Source organism: Aedes aegypti, chromosome 2, assembly GCF_002204515.2.
Source record: "Aedes aegypti strain LVP_AGWG chromosome 2, AaegL5.0 Primary Assembly, whole genome shotgun sequence".
Classification (NCBI taxonomy): Eukaryota; Metazoa; Arthropoda; class Insecta; order Diptera; family Culicidae; genus Aedes; species Aedes aegypti.
This window is the reverse complement of record NC_035108.1, coordinates 441,552,004-441,575,231: the sequence shown is the minus strand read 5'-3', so window position 1 is coordinate 441,575,231 and position 23,228 is coordinate 441,552,004. Positions and strand designations below refer to the sequence as shown.

Sequence of the window (23,228 nt, the reverse complement as noted above, 5' to 3'; positions counted from 1 at the left end):
GCTTTTGAAAAAATACTCAAAATTCAAATGTCAGACTATCTTACTGGCGCTAATTTGTTAACACCGCACCAATCAGGATTTCGTAAAGATCATAGCACCACTACAGCCCTTTTGAAAGTACATGATGATATTTCACAAAAAATTGATAAAAAAGGAATAGCTCTGTTATTATTGATTGATTTCTCGAAGGCCTTTGATCGCGTTTCGCATAGTAGGATGCTCAAGAAATTAAACTGTCGTTTTAATTTCTCTCTGTTTTCCGTTTCTCTAATTAAATCCTATTTAACTGATAGGTTTCAAGCTGTTGTAAATTCCGGATCAACATCGTCAGCCCATATAATAAAGTCCGGTGTACCTCAGGGATCTATTCTTGGGCCATTACTTTTCTCTATGTTTATTGACGATCTACCCTCCGTACTCGATTTTTGTTCGATTCATATCTTCGCTGATGATGTTCAAGTTTATTTATGTTCTGAAAATACTATTGATATTGAACAAATGTCTGTAAACATAAATCATGATTTACGAAAAATATTTAGCTGGTCGTGTATCAACCTTTTACCCATCAAATCCTCGAAAACAAAGGCCTTGCTAATCTCTAGAAAAAGAAATCCACCTAATCCCCCTGATATTTTTATTAATAATGAAAAAATTGAATTTGTTGAACATGCTAGTAACTTAGGAGTAATTTTTTGTAAAAATTTGAATTGGGATGCGCAGATCAATTCCCAATGTGGTAAAGTTTATGGCAGTCTCAAAAGGTTGCATCTTTCCACAAGACATCTGGACATCGAGACTAAAATTAGGCTTTTTAAGACTCTTTTATTGCCGTTCTTCACATACGGTGATTTTTTATATTCAATTGCTAATGCTTACGCTCTTAACAAACTTCGTTTATATTTCAACGCTTGCGTGCGTTATGTTTATAATCTTCCTAGGTTTTCAAGGATCTCCCACTTACATACTAGCTTAATAGGTTGCTCCTTTTCTCAATTTTATAAGTATAGAACTTGTTTGATGTTTTTCAAGATCATTAACACAATGAAACCCGATTATCTGTATAGCAAATTAGTGCCTTTAAGACAATCTCGTGCAAGAAACTATTCCATCCCTAACCACGTTTCAACTTACTATGGACAATCTTTTTTCGTTAGAAGCATTGCTAATTGGAATCAGCTACCCTCTTCTTTGAAATCTAGTTCTTCGGTTACTATTTTTAAACGGAACCTTTTAGTGTGGCTCTCCAGTACAGAGTAATATCTCGATTCATAGAGAACTTCAGGAATTATAGTTTTAAGTTAGATTGTAAGAATATGATAACATTTGAAATTTGTATTTTCTTTTTATGGCAATTTAAAAGGCTTTGCCTTACGCCACATTTTCATTGGAATAAATAAATAAATAAATAAAAATATGCCGATTGTTCCGGTACGAATTTACATAGAATGCTTCCTGTACTTATGATTTTTACGGCTGGCTTGTACGGCCTGCACCAACCCTCTGTCTCGCTCGAGAATCATCGTGCACAGCACTGTTTAGAGTCCCACGCTGGCACTAGGACGATGAACAGTCGCTCCTAACATGGAGAACAGACGCTCTGATAAGCTACACCCTCAGAAGAGAGGAGCACCCCTTCCCTGTCAGCATACGACCAAGGTCCCACAAGGGTTGGTTACCCAATCTTCCCTACGGTTACTCGTACCCCAGCCGGCACCACGGGGAGGTATGGATAGGAGTTATTTGACAAGAGGTAAGGACCACAAATGGGGTCTATTTTATACCAATTTGCTGTTGTCTAAAGCCTCCTTCTTGGTGGAATTTTGATGATTGTTGCTTGGACGGGGACCGTGATAGGCCTTGGGGTTGGTTCCCACACAATAGGACGCAAAACGCGGATCAATTTCACAAAACTACATTTATTTCTATTAAAAACACAAACTACTCTAATTACATTTATTGAACGTCAACACCTGCATCAACACAGATTAAAGTAAATACTGGGTCAACAATGAACTAAACTGGTCATCGATTAACCTGCGTTCATCCAGAGAAGTCGTGTAGTAACTCTCGATAACCACTAACTGCTAACCAACAATCGGTGTTCAGTCGGGATTCGAACAGTTTGATTCTCTGTCGTTCATTCAAACCTTGGTTGATCATGGAAGGTACTGTAGTAATCCAGACGATATTCAAGGCAATGATCATCAATTGTTGCGTTTTGTTTTGGTCAATATTTTGACTCAATTTGAGCTTTACTCAAAATCCATTCTAGCTCAGTGCATGTGTGCTCTCCAAGGTCAACCAGGGTCGTAGGGGATAGCAGTGCAGTACTGTACACACTGGTCGGAAGCCTGTTTGTAAATCCATCACTACGAAATCCCTATTGATCAAACTCTAATACAAAGCGCACAATCCAAATGAATGGTGCGAACGTTCGCAATCAGTGCAAATTCGATCGTTTGTCGTAAAATATATGTATCGTGAAATTTTATTTTTATTTATGAGACTAAAAGAATGCTCCAGTTCTTTGATTGTAGAATTAAGAAAAACTTTAATTTTTCATCATATATTGTTATTATAATTGAAAATTATCTGCCAAATCGTGCACTTCAGGTTAATTCTCAGAACTCCAAGTAAAAAAAAACTTTCTCTTAGAGCTGGTGTTTCTCAAGGCAGCATTTTGGGACCATTATACAGTATTTTCACACTCATTGCTTTTCGAATGAGCCAAAGTTAGTTTCAATTAAACGTTTGTTATTGAAGATTTGGAGTGTTGCACCTCCAAGAGATCTAAAAAAAATCAAAGATTTTTTTTGAATAATTCAACTATCGCCGAACTCGAAACTTTATAGGTAGGTAAAGTTTAGTCAAGTTACCTAAATTACCATACAATGTCAAACTGCTTTAGTTATACAGACCGCACCTCCAATTTTTCCCTCCTTTTGGCTGCCCTCGTCCCACATTATCAATCGACCCCAGAGCCAGCAAATTGTTATCTGTTCGCGTCCGTTGTCGACTGACAAGATTTATTGTCATCGTTCCCGCGCGATAAGGGCATTTGCTACCGAAAATTTCGAGTTTCTTCTTCAGCCCCCGTGATATGGCAATAAAAATCCTATCTATCACACTGTGGGGAAGAGAAAAAAATGAGCTCGATACGAATCGCTGTTAAGCCATAGCCATTGATTTTGATAGTGGTGGTTGCTACTGTTTGGCCGCATATGAGATAGCAATTGCACGGTTCGAATGCTTGTTTTGTGTGTTTGAAAAACCCGAAGCTAATCCCCCCGACGGCGGCGATAGGGCAAATGAAGAAGGATCAGCCAACACCAGTTCCAAAGCCCTGAGCTTTCCTATGAATGCACACAGTGGTTCAAAAACAGCCACAAATCAGTAAGTAAGTGACGTTTTTTAAATTTTCTGTGATATTTATTGATTCAGAATATATGATGATGGGTCTCCGGGATATACTAAGTATGAAGCTGTTTAGCGGCAACATTTGAAAACATTATAAGTAAAGCAAAAATACAACAATATTTACCATTACAATGAGAGTTTGAGACTTTGACCAACATCTTCTTCTTCTTCTTTCTGGCGTTACGTCCCAACTAGGACAGAGCCTGCTTCTCAGCTTAGTGTTCTTATGAGCACTTCCACAGTTATTAACTGAGAGCTTACTGTGCCAATGACCATTTTTGCATGCGTATATCGTGTGGCAGGTACGAAGATACTCTATGCCCTGGGAATCGAGAAAATTTCCTTTACGAAAAGATCCTCGACCAGCGGGATTCGAACCCACGACCCTCAGCATGGTCATGCTGAATAGCTGCGCGTTTACCGCTACGGCTATCTGGGTCCTCTTGACCAACATATGTTCTAGATTGAACCACTGTGGCGAATGAGGGGACGAATCGATAAGGAGGGGCAGACAGTATGGCCAACTAGGTATCCACAAATTGATGGGCTTAACGAGTGACGATGTGGCAGAAGCGGTATCCGTCAAAAGAGTTTACGAATGGGTTTGTTTTGATCGATTACCGATGCCAGGGTAGTGATTTGTTTTGGGGAAAAACGCTTCAGTGCGAGTGTCAACCGGGATCCGATTAGAGGTGAATTGCATTAGCGGCTGATAGCAATCGCGATTTGCATTGAGGTCTCGTCCAACACGTGCGCGCATTTTCCGGCTGGGAACAATCGATCAGTGAAGGAGTTTTGCTAGGGGTTTGTGAGAGTGGATCACAATTGGATTTTGGAACTTACATTGTCGCTGTCGTTGCCGTTTGCCGAGGCTTCCAAAGGGAGGTGAGTTGAATGTGGGCTATGATACGGCAAACAACAATTATCCAATCAAAAAATGCTCGTGCAACCGTTTTTTGCTGAAGGGCCTCGATACTTCTCGTAGTGCTGCTGTAGCGTAGTTAGGACTCAGTTGTTGACTGGGTCAGATGCAAAGCAGCACAACTGATACTGAATACTAGACAAACAAGATAACAACAAAAATCTGGGAGAGGTTTTGACACAAAAGCAGGGCGATCAATAGAATTTATCTTTGTAAATTTTCCAAAAAAAACTGTTTTTACTGATTGAATTTTATTACTTTTTACAACAGCATTGGAAATTGGCCCGCCACAATATATTTTTTCTGCGATTTGGCCCGTGGTCCAAAATGGTAGGAAAAGCCTGCCAAAGTATTGTGTTGAAAAGTTAATAACTAAGCATGAGAAAATGTGTCTAGCCCCTTAGTTGAAAAGCTTTACTTAACCACCAAACGCCTCTGGGCATCTCTCGAGTTCACCTCCTATACGGTACCTTTCAAGTGTATCCACTTGTTTGCTTCAATAGCTATTTTCCCGAGAAGTTGTTATGCTCGAAGGAACCATATTTTACCGCATGAATTGAGGACTCCATCCCAGATGGGAGGTTTTCCTTTTTTCGTCGGAATCCATGAGGACATTTTGTGTTCGGGGTCGAGCTTTGCATATGTCGCGTTACCACAGACGTATGGCTTAATTACTTTGATGCCTCAGTTCGAAATAAAACACAATTCTTCTCCGCTCGGTTTTCCCTCGATTTCAAAACTGGATCCTATTCAGATACCAGAAGGTTTTGCTCCTGCCCGGCAAACCAAATCCAATTGAAACGCGTTGAAAAGTGTATTATAATCTCATTTTGTATGGTGAGGGAGCGCGCCAACGTTCAGAAAAACAAAGCAAAATCGTTAACAAATGATAATGATCAAATTTGCAGCCGGAAAGCGATGCAACATGCCCTATGCCCTCGGAGCACTTGAGGGGTAGAGGGTCGATTTAACCATTTTGGCGCGATGCACAGAGTTCAAGTGGAGGGCTTTTATTTTTTCGAAAACCCACAAGTATTGCACTTCAAGCGGGACGCTGTGGCTTTTGTTTGATAAATACTAACGGTTGTCGGTCTGTGTATGGGTGGAACTGAAAAGGCGGGCTGAGGAATTGTTTAAAAAGTTTATTAGAAAATGATTCTACCTAATATGTATTTCATTAGTAAATTTATTGTTTAAACCGTCCACCAAACAATGAATACAACCTTAACAATAATTCTGTCAAAATCAATGAATCATCTGATTTTCTTCGGTTGTGTATGTACCCTTGTAACTTAAAAAAAATTGGAGAATATTGTAAAAAATCATCAAATTTGAACTTCAAATGATAAAAAATACAGATTTTCCTGTGTAATCAACATTTTTTTCCGAAAAAACATTAACGAATCTGTCATCGAACTGACAGATATATTTACACTGAACTTCTGTGAAGTCATGTAATGCTCTGACAGGCATGACATCTTTTTGTTTCTGTTTTTGCATACTACTAACACGCTGTGAGAATTAGCTTAGTAGTAAGGGGTCATTCAATAACGATGTCAATAATTTGGGGAAAGAGCGGGTCAACGAAATTGTGACAGTACGTGTATAAAGTAGTGGAAAAGCGTAACAGAGGGGGGAGGGGGGGTCTCGAAATCCCGAAGAACGATGGACGTCATATTTGAATCGTCCCTAACAAGTATTTCGCATTCGCAATACGAATATTGGCAGGTACGGAAAATACCTTAGATCTTGGACCGACCAATCGCACCCAGACTCCTGCAACATGGATTTTCTTGGTAGCATTGAACTTTACCACTAAAGTAAGGAAGGTCCCTACAACGGACGTAACACTTAGTACAAATTCCATTAAAATCCATCGCCTACTTTACACCATCATCATCTGGTGAGCATGTTGCACGAAATACTAGGGCTGTTGTTAATCCAACCAATTGGTTTCTGGTGAGATGTTGGTGGATCGTGCTGAGTTGTTGAGTTGTCGCTCGATTTGAAATGACCGCCCAGGTAACCAGCAAGCACTAAAATTAGCTGTGCAGCAGACTTCTTATAGCATTTGACTTGCTTGTACCCTATTTGAACCCAAGTAGCACGCGAAACATCTTCCAAAGAGATCCCAAGTAGCAAGCGAAACATCTTCCAATGAGATACTTTTCAAAAATTGTTTCAATCGCGTATCAATAAAAGCATCTGTAATGTAGGGAATAGATGCAGCACAATTTTATTCCTTTCATACACTATTACATCTATTCCCTACATGTAACTTACCTGGTTCTAGTTCGGTTGAATATCAATTTCAAGGCTCATAAAGTTTCATTGCCGTTCCAATGAACAAGCATTGCACTCCTTGTTTGACGTTCAAAATTTTTGAAACGACTAGATTTGCTGCAAATGACCCTTACAAATAGCAATGAAGTCAAATTTATCAAGATGTTTTCAGCAACTTTTCAAACAAACTCTTGAAACTTCTCCTGAAATGCTGGTTTTAATGTTATGTTTCACATTACTTTCATGAAAAGCATCCGCAAATTGCATTTAATTTTCGTTCCCATACCCACAACTCAAAAAGATTCATCATAGTTGCGAGAAAGTTGCACTAAACTACGTGCATGACAGCTAGAAGTTTGTTTGTTTCAATCCAGTTGCAATATGATTGAGTTGCGTCTCAAGTATCATCTAACAACGAAACAGATTGTTTCAGGCGTGGCCTAATTTCGCCGGTAATGAACTTGTATTCCGAAGGGTGCAGTCAATTTATAAGCAACAAGCTTTGATTAATGGGCCATGTGGTCGCTTTTATAGTGCATTGGCGAAGCAATTGTTCGAAGAGCTGGTGGAGTAGTGAGTAGAGGAGAAGATTGGTGATCTTAAGATTGGGGGTTCGATTCTCGTTCATATTTTTGATTTCATTTTTTTCTTTTAAGTACTTTGCAACAAATAAGCAATTTTGATTTTACTTGAATATGTTGCCAATAGATTCCGCCTTTTGCGCTTTTTGCGTTGCTATTCAGTGCAATTGTAAGCCATATTTTCAACAATTGACTACTCTGATTAGTTTCAAGAGATAATTTTGTTTTGGGAAGCAGTTTGATTGCTTAGTTGACATAAAATAGCAAGTGCACTGCTATTGAAAATCTACTGGTTGTTTATTAGCATTTGCACTGCAGACGCTATTTTCAATCCTAAGCAGTCCAAATGCTGTTTTTTTGTTATACAAATACAACGAAAGAGTTATAGACAGGTTACACATTTTACTCTATCATTCATCTCTTTTATACTCATGCAGGACGGAGAAGCAACTACGAATTTTATGGTCATCAATGTTAATGCTTCTCTTTCATACCCATACCTCGGTTTTTGCATCTTATGGAATTGGTTTCACTTTGGCGTTCATCAACAAACATGAAGCAGAAATCAGTCAGTGCGACCCTACCATTCTTTTGATTTATTGGAAGGAGGGCTATGATTCCATAATGTCATAAGCTGATTTCAGCTTGGTAATATAATTAAAATATCTGCTCCGTGCATCTACTATGAATTCTAGTACGTATTTGCCTTGCGCTTTCTTTTTTCACCCGGGGGTATTTGTTATCTGTTCGAAGGTAAATAAAAACGAATTGAACAAAACGTACCTTATGATGGATTAAAAATCAGTGCTTGGCACTACACCAATTGTAGCATACCCTGCACCGTGAAGTATATCCATAGGTCTCACGTTCGCCAAACTCGTCAGTTCAAATCCACAAATTGGAAGGGAAACAAAAAAAATCTAACAACTACGAAATGTTGTCTTGACAAGCGCAGCGGCATTGGCGGAGGAGGAAGGAGGCATGGGAGGCAAAGAAATATTTTGATTTTGATTTGCTGCTTGCGGAGGCGTTACACTTTTTGACAGAAACAAACCTACAAGTTGCAACGTTCCTGAAGGTGTAGCACTGAAGCAGCCCGTTATTTCGCCAAAACCTGCATTGGGAAAGCACTACTAGCAGCTATAAGTTTAAGTGGCATTAAATGCTTTGTCGTGAAGGCGCATATAATGCTGAATTGATGCCGTTTTTTAATGCTTATTGGTTGCCTGGGCGGTTTTTATTATTTTTCGCTATTGGATGTTGATTGATTGAAGGTTGATCGATGTAAAAGTTAGTTTCAAAAGCAGCTCCACTTCCCAAGTAACCAGCAAGCACTTATAACAGCACTCATTCTGCATTATATGCGCCTTCAAGGCAAAGCATTTAATGCTCTTTAAACGTATATCTGCTGGTAATGCTGCCTCATAGCAGGTTTTGGCGAAATAACGTGCTTCTCTAATGCTACACCTTCAGAAATGTTGCTTATCGTTGTCAAAAAACGTAACGCTTCCAAGAGGTGCAAAACAAAACAAAAATATCTTTCATCTCCTTTCGCCAATGCTGTTGTTTGGCATGCGTACTTTTTCGGTTGTTGTATTTTTTTTTCATTTGTGGTTTTGCGACTCGAACTGATTACCCTGTGATTTGCGGTGGTGATACTCCACGCTACAAGCTCGGCTATAGGTGATGTGATGCAGAGTATTGAGTTTATACCCTATATAAGGTACGTTCTGCTCAAATTTCATTCGATTAGCTACCCATGAACAGATACGCTGCCAAGAAATTTCTATGTGAGCACCGATCAAAGTTTATTTTATGAAGATAAATCATGACTGAAGATCAATCGCGCTTCTTCCTATGAAGCATACAAATAATTGAGTTGCTCTCGCGGCAACTATGTTTGTTAAGAAGTTCCCGTATTCCTTAATCAATGTCTTTAGATGCCAAAATCGTGGCACGAGAGTATGAGAGAGACAACAGGATATGTCAAATCAGTAACGTATAACCTGTACTACTTTTTCATTGCATTAAGGTAGCAATGAAACAACATTTGGATTGCTTAGAAATGAAAGTTGCCCACGCAGTTGAAATGCTTATTAATAACACAAAGATTTTATATTGCAATTATTCTGCTGATTTAAGGCAGCTAAGCAATCAAACTGCTCCTATAAAGCAGCAAGCAGGTTAAATGCAGTAAGCAGTCTGTTGCACGGTTTATGTCAGTGCTTGTTGGTTACCTGGGTTATTTATATAGAATATAGTTCCTCCCAGAAGCCGTAGCGGTAAACGCGCAGCTATTCAGCAAGACCAAGCTGAGGGTCGTGGGTTCGAATCCCACCGGTCGAGGATCTTTTCGGGTTGGAAATTTTCTCGACTTCCAAGGGCATAGAGTATCTTCGTACCTGCCACACGATATACGCATGCAAAAATGGTCATTGGCACAGTAAGCTCTCAGTAAATAACTGTGGAAATGCTCATAAGAACACTAAGCTGAGAAGCAGGCTCTGTCCCAGTAGGGACGTAATGCCAGAAAGAAGAAGAATAGTTCCTCCTGAGAGAGAGGTTTTATTCTATTTGAAATTGTCGTTCAATTATGGGGAGACTCTCTGTGATTATTCTTCCGAGTATCTCCCTAGAATTCTTTCGGGAATCTTGCTGGAAGGCCTCAAAATATCTTTCAATGATTCTAACAGACATTTTTCTGAAATTTGTCAAGAAATTTTGCTGGGATTGTTCCGTAAAACCTTCTGCAATTCATTCGTAAATACGACTGGATGTATTTCGCATAGCATTCAAAGATTCTAACGGAAGTTTGTTTTTAAGGTTCTACCGTAAATCTTTCTGGTATTTTTCAATATATATTCAAAATATATTTCTGTAAATTCTTCTGTGGATTTCTTTGAGATTATAGAAGGATTTTCGAAAGAATCCCAGGTTAATTTGCGAATGAATCAAGGAGCAATTGCTGAAAGATTTTAAGGGGGACTTCTAAAGGAATTCATTAAAGATTTTCGTTGAAAATGTGCAAGAATCCCATGAGGTCTTAAGGAAGAACTCCAAATGGATACATTCAAAATCGTACGTATTTTACAGTGATATCCAAAATAATCCCAGAAGTTATTTTGCAAGATTCCTTTAAAGATTTTCAGGAAATTCACAGGCATCCTGAAGAATTCATGAATATTGTCCAGAATAATTCCAGAGCGATGTCCAGAAGAACTACAGAAAGATTTATGGAAGAATTTCAGAAAGAAATTTCTGGAACTATTTGAGAGTAACTCTCAGAAGATTCTCAGAAAGATTTCCGAAAGAATCTCAGAGGTATTTTCAAAGAGCCCCAGAGGGCTGTCCGGTAATTTCCCTAAAGAATGTCCATTTCAATTGAAGAGGGATTTTCAGAAGACTCCACCAAGGATTTTCGAAAATTTCCACTGAAATTAAGTGATAAATCACAAAAAAGCACATTTCCCGATGAATTTCTAGAAGAATCACAGAGAGATTGTTTCATAATTCCAGAGTGTTTTTTTTTTTCAAAGAGGGATTTCTGGAAAAATTCCAAACGGATATTCGAAATAATCCCAGGAAGACTTCTGGAAACAAAAAAGCTGGATTTTCCTATGAATTGAAAAAGTATTTCCAAACAATTACAAAAGAATTTTCGTATGAATTTTAGAGAAATTTCTCGAAAAATCTCGGAAGAGTTCCCATCAAAAAGATTTCCAAATAAATCTCTGACAGATATCTGGAAATTATTCAACAGTATTTCCGGAAGTATTCGACAGGGATTTCTGAAAGTATTCTATAGGGATTTACGATAGAATCCCAGAGGAATTTCCGGAAGAACCCCTCGAATGGAAAAATCTGGCAGTGAAAGAATCGATTTTTTAATATAGTCCCAGGCGGATTTCCGAGAGTATCGCAGATGAATCGGAATAATCCAGGACAAGCTTCTGGAACAATATACAAAGAAGTGACAAGGAGACTCACGGAAGAACTATTGAAGGATTTCTGGAAAAATATCAGATGGATTAATATAGTGATTTTGTATGTATTTCCAGAAGACATCCCGAGGAATTTTTGTAAGAATCCACGATAGGTTTCTGGTAGAATCTTCAAAAGATATTCAGAAGAATTCCAGATTTTCTTCTGGAAAGCAAGCATAGAAACATTTTCGGTATAATTCCAGGGAATTTTAACGGAAGTATCCCGAAAGGTTTTCCATAATAACCCAAGCAGTGTTTCCGATATAATCTTCTTCTTCTTCTTGGCATTAACGTCCTCACTGGGACAGAGTCGGCTACTCAGCGTAGTGTTCTAATGAGCACTTCCACAGTTATTAACTGAGAGCTTTCTTTGCCAAATTTGCCATTTTCGCATTCGTATATCGTGTGGCAGGTACGATTATACTCTATGCCCAGGGAAGTCAAGGAAATTTCCATTACGAAAAGATCCTGGACCGACCGGGAATCGAACCCAGACACCTTCAGCATGGCTTTGCTTTGTAGCCGTGGACTCTAACCACTTGGCTAAGGAAGGCCCCGTTTCCGGTATAATCTAAAAGGGACCGTCCATAAATGACGTAGCATTTTTTCACTGATTTTTTTACACCCCCCTCCCCCCTCGTAGCATTTAGTCACTAATGCTGATACCCCCCCTTGGAAAATACGTAGCATATCCAGCACCCCCCCCCCTTATTTTTTTTCCTCAGTAAAAACGATACATTAAAATCCTGAAACAAACTAACTTACTTCCTGTTTAAGTTACATAATTGTGGTTCCCAGTTTTTTTTTTTTAAATTTGGTTAAATTTAGTTTACATTTCATTTGTAGTATTTTCGCTTTTGTTAAAACCTAAAACAAGTTTACAGCTGAAAATGTTCAGTTTCAATACCATATTTTGGTATTATGAGGGTATTGGGAAAAAATGTTAAAAACAATTAAAAATACTTCCTTGATATTCGGTAGCTATTGAGGTCTGCTGGAGGTATTGAACTACTATTCAAAAAGTTCACTTTTATATGAAAATCCATCATGTATTATTTAGGTATTACAATACCTGAACTAATTATAGATTTGGTATTTGTAGAATATGCATGAGATATTAAATGAGTCATTTTACCTTTTATACAGGGCTTAATCATACCTCATTCAGGTTGTAAGTATTCGAAGTTATCTGTCATGGAATACTTCAATTTGGTATTCAGTAGCACTTTACTATAATAATATACAATATTTGCCTAAATGAGCATATTACATTCTCTTGTGGAAAATAGAAAATATGAATTAAACTAAACCGGTTGATTCTTTGTCTTGTTAAAAAAGGAAACATAATACTTTCCAAGGCGATAAAGCATTGACTTTTACTTTACTTATTAAACTTTCAATTGGTTTATTTATAAATAAAATAGTTTGGACACTAATACAATATAATATTCACATAACTATTTGAAGCTTCATAAAATCTGCTCGATTTTCAGGAAAATAAGAAATTTGTTAGAAAACTTTTAATCTTATCATATTAATGATTTGAAGCTGAATCATAATTTTATAACTTAGGTTTAAAATTATGACAAAGAAGTTTGATAAAAAACTGTTTGTCATTTTTTCAGCGCTACCCTTTTTTTCCGAAATAGTTTAAAATGCTACGTCCTCAAGTTGGGACCCCTCCCTCCCCCTCGTCACACATCGTCACAAATTCGTGAAGACCCCCCTCCCCCCTAAAATGCTACGTCATTTATGGACGACCCCAAACGGAAATTCCATGGAGATTTTTGACAAAATCACAAAGCTATCAGAGAGATAATTACACACAGCAAAACCTTCACGGTATCGAAGTGAATTAAAAACAATTTTAGGAGAAGTTATGAAAAATAAGTATGAACTGCGCAGTATATACAGTCAGTGACATAAGTTAGTAACCAAATCTCGATTACTTTTTCAAATCGACGTAAGTAACTTGCATACGCTTTTGAGAAAACTAATTGAGAAGAATCACAACCTGTCTTCTAAAACAGTTTTGAAATGAATCACCTTTTTAACATTTTTTCGCCGTGTACATCGCTCAAATTTTGCATACAATCAGATCGCGTTCAAAAACTAAGTAGTTTCTATTATTTTCAACAAAAATAATTATAACAAAATGATAAGCCGTTTCATACAGTTACTTTCGACGTTTTTCTACCAGTGTAAAATCGACTCAAGTAGTGTTTTGTTTTGATTCGTGGTTAAGTCACTTTGTCTCTCTATACAGCGGGGCGACGAAAGTAGTGGTTAGGTTGCGAAAGTTGAAAATCTTACTTTCGTCGTTTTGTAAATCCGGAAATTAAACGTTCTGAAAGTGAAAAATCTTGTTGGGTAGGAGCGGAACATGTGGAATTTCGTCTGCGAAACACGTAGGATCAATAAAGTAAGTTTCTTCACTTTTTTGACTTGAGACTATTTGAATAAGTTTTCGAGAAATGCTGTTTTTCCATACAAAATGCTCAAGTTTGGGGTGCTGTATCTCAGCTTCTGGTAGTCCGAATTGGCTGATATTTGGATGTCGAACTACAAATAACTTGAAGTTTTGCCTGTAAGGGAATTATTAATTGCAGTTATTTTCCGTAGTCTGAAACTCTATGTTCAAAGACAAAAGTAAGTAATCGAGAGACTTTTTAATTTAATTCGAAAACGGTAAGTCTTGGCAAGTTGGTGTGTTCTGCAAATTTGTGTGACTTCTGAAATTAAACAACTTTGTGAAACAGAACCAACAACCCACAACTTACCGTTTTCTTTGAAATGTTGAAGACCAATTGTGAACTGATTCACACAGCAAAGATTTCTAGAGGGACAAAGTGGGACCAGCACAATTGTGAATTTGATTTTAGTGTACACAATAGTGCATAATATTGCATTAAAACATGAATGAGTGATAACATACGAATCATAAAAATTATGTACCGTACAAAAACTATGTAACAAAAACCCATAGCTTTGGTTTAAAACATTTTTTTTATTTGTTTATTTGTTTATTTTATATACTCCAACTGACCTTTTGGGGTCTCATTGAATTACTTAAACTAATACAAAATACAAGCATTGTTACACAAATAAGCATTGCCCATATACAGAATGACAATCGAGCACAACAACATATTAAAAAACTAGTTCTAACATCATTTTATTCATAACTAGTGGTCCCGGCAAACTTCGTCATGCCATAAAGTAGGCTGTTGAAAAATGTCAATGGAACCTCCCATACCAAATGACATATTAGTACTCTCCCGTTTTACCAAATTTTCTCAAAACTTCACCAAACTTTTTCGTCACACGAACACGTCGGAACCCTTCAAGAAAACAACCGTGAAAGAATTATGTAAATCGGTTGTCCCGTTCTCAAGCCATTTCGTGACATACAAACACCACTCCATTTTTATTTATTCATAATAACGATACTTATCAAACATTATAAATACACCACTTGCAAAGTTTTACAGCCTCCCATCATCAATTACACAAACGTACACAAAGTTACATAGTTTCATCAATAGCTTCACGTATTGATTGGAAAAAGCGTGCCAGAGGGGGGAAAGGGGGTCTAAAAATCCCGAAAAACTATGGATTTCATGTTTGAAACGTCGCTCAGAACTTTACATTTTCCTTTGTAATCTAAAGGTCATATCGATTACGAAACTTTAAAAACTCATGGCAAACCAAAAAGCCTGCAGAGCGCAGCTGTCTTATGAATTGTCTTATTAGATGCATTTTCAGTGTCTTTATTTTCTAATCTGATAGTTTCCAAATATTTGACTACATTTGAATAAAAAAAAAATTGATTGATTCATGTAATTTTTCAAGAGGCTGGAATATATGTAACAATTTCAAAAAGCAAATTCATGCTATAATATGATTTTGAAAAACCGTTTTTAAAAGGATTTTTAAATTCTGTAATATGTAAGCTATCCGTCTACCAGTGAAACAAACTACTAAAAACTAATATTAAAATGACGTAAATTCAATTTTAAGCAAAATACTTGATTTAAAAAATAAAATAAAGTAAATTTGATATTGGGGGCAGATAGCCGTAACGGTAAACGTGCAGATACTCAGCAAGACCATGCTGAGGGTCGTAGGTTAGAGTCCAGCCGGTCGAGGATCTTTTCGTAAAGGAAATTTTCTCGACTTCCGTGAGCGTAGAGCATGATCGCGCCTGTCACACGCAAAGTTGGTCGATTGACAAAGAGAGCTGTCAGTTAATAACTGTGGAAGTGCTCATGTGAAGTTGAGAAGCAGGCTTCTGTAACGTCAGAGAGTAGAAGAAGAAATTTGATGGTAATTATTAGCACTTAAAAATGCGTCATTCTTATTAATTAACGTGCAAGCTGTCGGGCTTATATTACGTAAATTTACATGAATTTTTAGGGAAGCTTCTTACGGCGACTGAATGTTTTGACGTTTCCATTTAAATTCTAGGAATAAAATGAATTATTACAATTATTGAAAATTAATCAGTTCCATGTTACCAACCTTTACAGAAACATCGTTCAAGTATTATTTGAACGAGGACTATGTGATTTCGAAAGTGATAGTGTATATGTTAGGTAAAGTGAGTGAAAGAGGTTGGATGAGGTCTCTAAAAAATTAACCTTATTTTCGAGTTGAGTACATGACTCTTAAAACGACCTTATAGTGAAGTTTGAATTCCGCGTATCTGTCAATGGATACAAATTTTAGTGGAATTAAATAGTACAGTACTAAATTCGGTTTTCATTTATTTATAAGTATTCCGTTAAACAATTCAAAGGTTTATTATTATTTTCAATTTTGATTTTTGTTCCATAGATTATTTTTGAGAAAAAATATCTTATATATTTTTTTGTGGATATAAACAAACATAGCAAAACCAAGATGGTTAGGTTGAGACAATTAGTTTCCAAGTTATTCACACAAATATGTTCACCCATTTTTCTATGACATAGACTTGTTCTTGAATTATAGCGATAAACGTCATCGTCGCCTAATGCTTTGAATCTTAGAGAGAATATGAAGTTTTTTTATCTCTCGTACATTTATAAAAAATAAACATATAAATTAAGTTTTTGTTTTTAATTTTAATGTACATTAAAAAAAAAACATAATTTTTATGTCACCCTATTCCACGAAAGAGGACCCTAAAGACGAAATACAAAAATACGGGTCCAATTTTTTTTAAAAAGGCATGACTAAAACAATTTTCTAAAATTAAATAAACAAATATTTTTTTTCGAACATCGAACATCTTGGGGACGGACCAGCACAATTGTGCTCCCGAAATGGATATACCTAATTTTGGGTAAAGTCAACTAAAAATTAGGTAAAATGTTTTTTCCGTGTAGTGTGAAACGTCAAACCAGAGCTGCCAGGTGATTTGATAGAAAATCTGTAGGTACCCACCAGGTTAAAAAATCTGTGTCCCATACAAACAAATCTATATCCATACCAAAATTGTTTAAATAAAATCTGTGTTCCCTACAAATTGAATCTGTGTCAGAATAAGGAAATCTGTGTAATACAGATAAACCTGTATATGTGACGGCCATCTTCGGATTCCGAGATATTTCACCTTAAATAAATGGTTTTTGGAAACACAAAGAATGTTTTATTTCTGCCCAGTACGTATCATGTAAACGCATGAAATTATGAGTATGATGTCTGCCTTAAAGATTTTTGTTACAGAATTTACTATTTTTTTTAGGTAAAGCACTATACTAGCGTTAGGTTCCAAACCAATTTTTGATAATTTGAAGCCAGGGCATTAAGGTAGCCCATTTTTATATGAGAAAAATCAAACAACAAAACCTTTAGTTACGTTCCATAATTTGTTTATTAGATCTGAAAGTTTGAACGGAATCCGTCAACATAAAGGGGGATATCAAGCGAACTTGAAGTTTGTATGGATGTATTTCGCGCCAACTCGAACAGATGTTGGCACCCTCTCAGATTTCAACGAAACTTTCTGGATTCTTCTTCTTCTTTCTGGCGTTACGTCCCAACTGGGACAAAGCCTGCTTCTCAGATTAGTGTTCTTATGAGCACTTCCACAGTTATTAACTGAGAGCTTTCTTTGCCGATTGACCATTTTCGCATGTGTATATCGTGTGGCAGATACGAAGATACTCTATGCCCTGGGAATCGAGAAAATTTCCAACCCGAAAAGATCCTCGACCAGCGGGATTCGAACCCACGACCCTCAGCATGGTCATGCTGAATAGCTGCGCGTTTACCGCTACGAGTATCTGGGCTATCTGGATGTGTAGACTAAATAAGCCCGTACTTAGTTTTTCCAAAATTTATCTGGACTATTATTTGAGAAGGGACAAACATATCTGATTTTGTTTTTCAAAATAATGTGATCGAAAAATGACAACTCTTACAAAAAAGTGTTGTATGGATGACTTGTAGATATTTTTTTAGTTTTTGAATAGAAATTGCAATTCATTTGTGGCCTACACTGAACAAAAAAAAAATTGTTTTCAAAAATTGAAATGGATTTGAAAACAATGGCCCTTTTTATTTTAATAATATTTCAAGATACATAATTGTGCTTAGTACCAACCGTTCATACATCGTGAGATGGGCACTTTTAAGCTAAAAATGGTTTTCTAACAAAAACTTTTATGTTCTTAATTAGTTTCAGCGTGTTATTTTAAAAAAAAAAAAAAAACACTTAACAAGTGAAAGTCACAATTCTTTCAGAATTCAATGAAGCTCAATATGTGGGGATCGAGAACTCCATCTTAAAAGTGCTCATGGCGCTTTTATCGCCATGTTATATTCGGAGATGGCAGCATTCTCTGAGAATACAGAAAAACATATGTGAGACCTTATTGTTCTTATATTGTTTTGTCTATTACCGTAAATTCAAGTGAAATTGATCACTGTGTCACACGATTTTTCTTCATTATTTCTTCCTAATGGGACACAAATATTTATGTAACCTGGAGTGAATGAACGTTGTTTGTCGTAGCTGTTGTCAAATTATGTGTTGTGAAGTTTTCTGCGTTATTGAATGTTTATTTCTATGAAAAATAATGTTAAGTTCCAAAATCATGAACGGTGCATTATGACAAACACCTGAAAGTTTGTAAGGATGTTAAATATGTATCCCCAAACCAGATTTCATTATCAATACTCGTACCAATTTGGTCATTCGGTTGAAATAATTGATTTTTTCTTATATATCAGGAAATTCTTTCGAAAATTGCCTACGTTTTGGCATTTTTCGCGTAATTCTTTAATTTTAACAAACATTATTTCTACGATTATTGCATTGCTAAAAAATTGATAGGCATATTCAGTATGTAGAGTTGTTTCAAATACCAACAATAATCGCATTGACATGTGATCAATTTCATCCTGAAATGGAATCCACGATTTTTTTTAGAAATAATTTTAAACACTAAAATCACATTTGTTAGAAAATTTTGATACCTGAGCCAATGAGGCTCACCTTTGTACTTGTTTACCTACTTTCAGTCGTTTGGTAAAGCCAACATTATAAAAAACAGACCAGGAAAACCGTGAAAAATGATCAATTTCACCCTAAATTACGGTACTTCCGGAAAATGTGATAACATTTTATTTTATTATTATTATATTTCTTCAATATCGGTATCGGTGATACATCGGATATAAAATTTTCGTTGTCAAACCGATATTCGATAATTGAAATATGAAAAATCATGTTTTTGCCCTCTCATGACTGAATACACCTCTGCATCTGCAAGGTTTTAGTTGGATAAGGTTAGGGAAAGGGTAAGTAGGATAAGGTGAGGATCTGAGAGTCACCTTTGGTGGGTGATGCAATCCAAGATATATTCACGCCTAAACGGATTCAAGAAATTAAAAAAGAAAAAAAAGGTTAATTTACACCGTTTTTATGCCAAATGTTGCATAGGCTAAACATAGCTTACATTAGACAACGGACACACGCAACAACCAGTGGACCAGTGAAGAATTTTTCGTTTGACGCAAAGTTTCCTCTGACTGGGACGGGAATCGACCCACAGTCCGTAGCACAATATGCCTAAACGACTGGCGCTGCTAGCCGCACGGCTACGAAGCCCACTAATATTGCTTGCATATCAACAAAGTGCTTCTTACAAATTGCTTCCGCGGGAACAAGCAACTCAATCAACGAACAAAACACGTTTTGAGTTTTGTAGGGAAACTGGGGGTAAAATGAACACCCTAAGCAGTTTTCATGTTTTCTTGCTTATGAAGCTGTTAGATTCTTTATTTAATTGTTCATGCAATGTAAAAAGTTGAAGTATTGTGATGGATATATAACTTTATCAACATTATTATAATTTTAAAAATTTACTTCCACAGAGTCAATGTTTCAAACATGTGGGTAAAATGAACACCATTGAAATTGAACGGGTTGCGGTATGATTCTTGGCAACTGGTACATGATCAATGCATATCTCACAGACATTCCGGAATCGATGGAACATTTAGCCGTGACCATTTGGATGGCTGTCCATGTCTGTCTTTGTATTTTATCCGGAAAGGCTGTCCATGTCTGAATTTTCTCCGGAAAACTCTGGGCATTTGAAATAAAAACCTGTTGTATTCGCCCTGCCCCGGTCTTTATATTATCCCCATCTCGAGTGGTTAATTTTACCCCCAAAGAATCAACATCTTCAAATCATTTGTTTTATGAATTTAGCAGAAAAAAATACTTTGGTTTTCCATCTACTTATCATAAATAATCATGAAAACTTTAAAAATATAATATGCTACGCAGTTCAGAAGACTTTTGATGGTTTCAGTGATAAAAACCTTAAATTGTTTTTGTTTATTTTTCTAGCTTTCAACAGTTCTAGATCGTGTTAGAGTTGTCGAAATAGTAACTTAGTCTGAGGATTAAGAATGGTACTATGTTTTGCATAGATTTATAGCATAATTACCGTAAAACATAAACCTGTTCATTTTACCAATAGTTCCCCTATTGATCTAAAACTTCTCAATCTAGAGAGTTCTTGGTTGGTAAGGAGTAGAGTTGGGTTGAACTTAAATAGTCTGCTTGTAATCGCTTATCTGTCCCATATAAACTGATTTTCACGTGTAATTGACTTATTAGCGACTCTAGTTAACAGAATCATATAAAGAAACTATTGCGAAAAGGGGTCACTTTTCGCACACCACCTCAGCATACCTGGCTTGTTTGCAAATTCCGTCTCGATCAAACAACCTTAACCTTCACCTCAGTTTATGGAATGAAAAATCAAACAATCGAATCAACATTGTAACGTATCAATCTGTTCCATCTACAACTACTAGCCGCAGCTGTCGAGATCCGTTGCACAATGGATGGGTAGTGCTTCACAACCTGGCAATTATCGCAAGCGTCATCTTCAAGAACCGATCTCTATTTCTGCCCTCCGCTAGAATTAATGTATATTAAACGTCATTCCTTGAGAGGGAGAGAAACAAACAGCCGCTTCCATTCGGCGGTGGTTCTTTCCGTGCCCGCTCCTTACAAAACGGAGCCAGACCGTCTGTCTCTAGCTCGTGGGTCGGATGCAGCAGCATTGGGCTGGGGTGGTCGGTCGCACATTGCATAGCATCATTTGATACTGGGGGCGTTGCTACCGTGTTTAATTCAAGCAAAACCGGCTCTTAACCTTCGTCCTCCTATCTGTGGCCCATTCTTACCATACTTTCCCGCACAGTTAGAACTGAAGAGTGCCTTATATGCAATCACTGCTCTGCCCACATTAACGTTCTGCGAGTAGTACAAAAGCGAGGCGCGCGCGACTTCCGAAGAGTCGTCCTCGTCAAACCTTGTCGTCATCCTGAAGGAAAAAAGAAAAGAAAAGGTGAGCGGAAGTTCCTTTCAAAGTTCGAGGAGAGTTCGTCGAGAAGAACAAAAGTCGTCGGGATTCCTCCTAGGAGGATGGTAAAAACAAGAATATGTTGGTACTGGGAATGTTGTCCTTGCGTTGGACTTGCCTCCGGCTCTAATGTACGCGATCATCACCACAAGGTGTTCCATTTGCACCGGAAGTAGATCGGCGCGCGCTCGTTGTCAGCTGTATGAGGAGGAATTGCGTGAAGAGTGTGGACTATGGAAAAAAATCCTATCAATCTTGTTGGTTCGAATGACGTAAACGCACTCACCTCCTCGAAGGATGATATTTGATTACCCCGATGTTATTATGCAATTCCAGATGATCATGCGAACAGCTGTTTCAATTTTACCGTATTAGATGTGATTCCATGGCAGTGCAATGGGTTTATCGACAAACATACACGTACGTTGAGCTCAGTTTTAATAGTTTTATGCAGCACTTTTCTCTCGCTTAACATTACTGCTCTATGCTCACCAAATTCACCAAAAGGAATTCTTTAGGAATCGGTCGAGAGCATCATCAAATAATTTTAGATATCCCAAAAAATTTTACAACAATCTGGCCAGAAATTCACTGATGATTTTCAAATAAATCTGCACAATATATCAAAACAACCAACTATATTTTATGGAATTTAAAAAAGGGGGGGGGGGGGGGGTAATGTCTGTTACATTACCGCGGGGTTGACGTAGGACTACTATGGACATAACTTTGATCAGACTCTAGCAACAGATGATAGGTGCTGTGATTGTGAGTATTCAATTACGTTATGGTTTTCAAGGAGATCAGTCATATGGTTTGGAAGCTTTTTCAGAGTTTCAGATTTCAAAGTAAAATACTTTAAAAAATCAGTGGGGGTTGTGTACAAGACACGACCACATGACTACGCCATGTGATTTGCTGCATTTGAATTTAACTCAATTGTCATAATTGCAACCTTCCTTTAGTTATAATTCAAAAGGTAATGATTTGTGATTTTAAGAACAGTGAGGAGCACTCCGTTCGGAGAAGTGCCCCAGTCATCGATATCGTCATCGCCACCGTAAATTTCAATTTGCTTCTTCTTCTACTTGGCATAATGTCCTCACTGGGACCGAGCCTATTTCTCAACTTAGTATTCAATGAGCACTTCCACAGTTATTAACTAAAAGCTTTCTTTGCCAAAGTTGCCATTTTCGCTTTCGTTTATCGTGTGGCAGGTACGATGAGATTTTATACCCAGGCAAGTCAAGGAAATTCCAATTACGAAAAGATCCTGAACCGACCGGGATTCGAACTCAGACACTTTCAGCATGGATTTGTTTTGTAGCCACGCACTCTAACCACTCGGCTGAGGAAGGCCCCTATTAGCAATTGTCTATTATTCATTACAAGTCAGATATTGTATGATGCTACGGGAACGATTAAGAGATTATTTCAAATATGTGATATACACATTAGGAAATGTTACACAATTAAGTCTTTAGTACAAATTTGTTGGCCCTGAAAAGGGCCGATTGAACGGTGAGATTTGAGTAACACGGACACATTTTGACGGCGCACATGTTGGAATCCTCCTCGTCCGATGAGGTTTTCGGATGATGATGGGCGCTTAAACTAGCGGTTTTGGCTGATTTTCTTCAGCCATCTTGAACAAATCTTGCGTTAGTGCACCGATTCCTGCAGCGACAATTCTGGAAGCGCGAGTCAATTTAAATATCTTAAGCGATTTCACAATCCGGTCGCTGGATTTGCAGCAGCTTGATAAGAGAGAGTTTTTGTGGCACAGGTAACGAGGAGCTGAGCAGGTTCGGCGTAGCTCTCACCAGCTCAAAAGCGAAAATAGAATAAAACCGAATTCAACGGAGGAGGTTTGCTTTATACTCATAGAATAGCAAATGATGCTCCTCCTTTTCGTATTCTTCGCTTTCTGATCTGGGAAATAGTCTATATGAAATTGATGTCTTGCCAAGGGATGTACAAGATTAGCATTATGCTGTTATTGCATCCACACGGCACTGCAGCAACGTCCTAGGAAACATCCTCAAATTGCCGTATTGTCGATTTTTTGTAATAAATCAGATATTGTATGATGCTACGAGATGAATTATGAGATTATAGCAAGTATGTGGTAAACACATTAGGAAATATTACACAAATAACTCTCTAGTAC

General features: G+C 37.3%; 1 protein-coding gene across 4 annotated transcripts in view; it reads left to right on the top strand.

Annotated features, from left to right (window-relative positions):
- The window catches only part of LOC23687649 (transcription factor hamlet), a 453,938-nt gene that overhangs the window by 116,448 nt on the left and 314,262 nt on the right, over positions 1-23,228 (top strand). The window contains exon 1 of one of the 4 annotated variants that reach the window (XM_021847871.1): positions 4,080-4,302. The exons of the other annotated variants lie outside the window; for them this stretch is intronic. The gene's annotated coding sequence lies outside the window, so the exon portion shown is untranslated. Of the gene's footprint in view, positions 1-4,079; positions 4,303-23,228 lie in introns of those variants that run through there. 4 annotated transcript variants of the gene reach the window in all.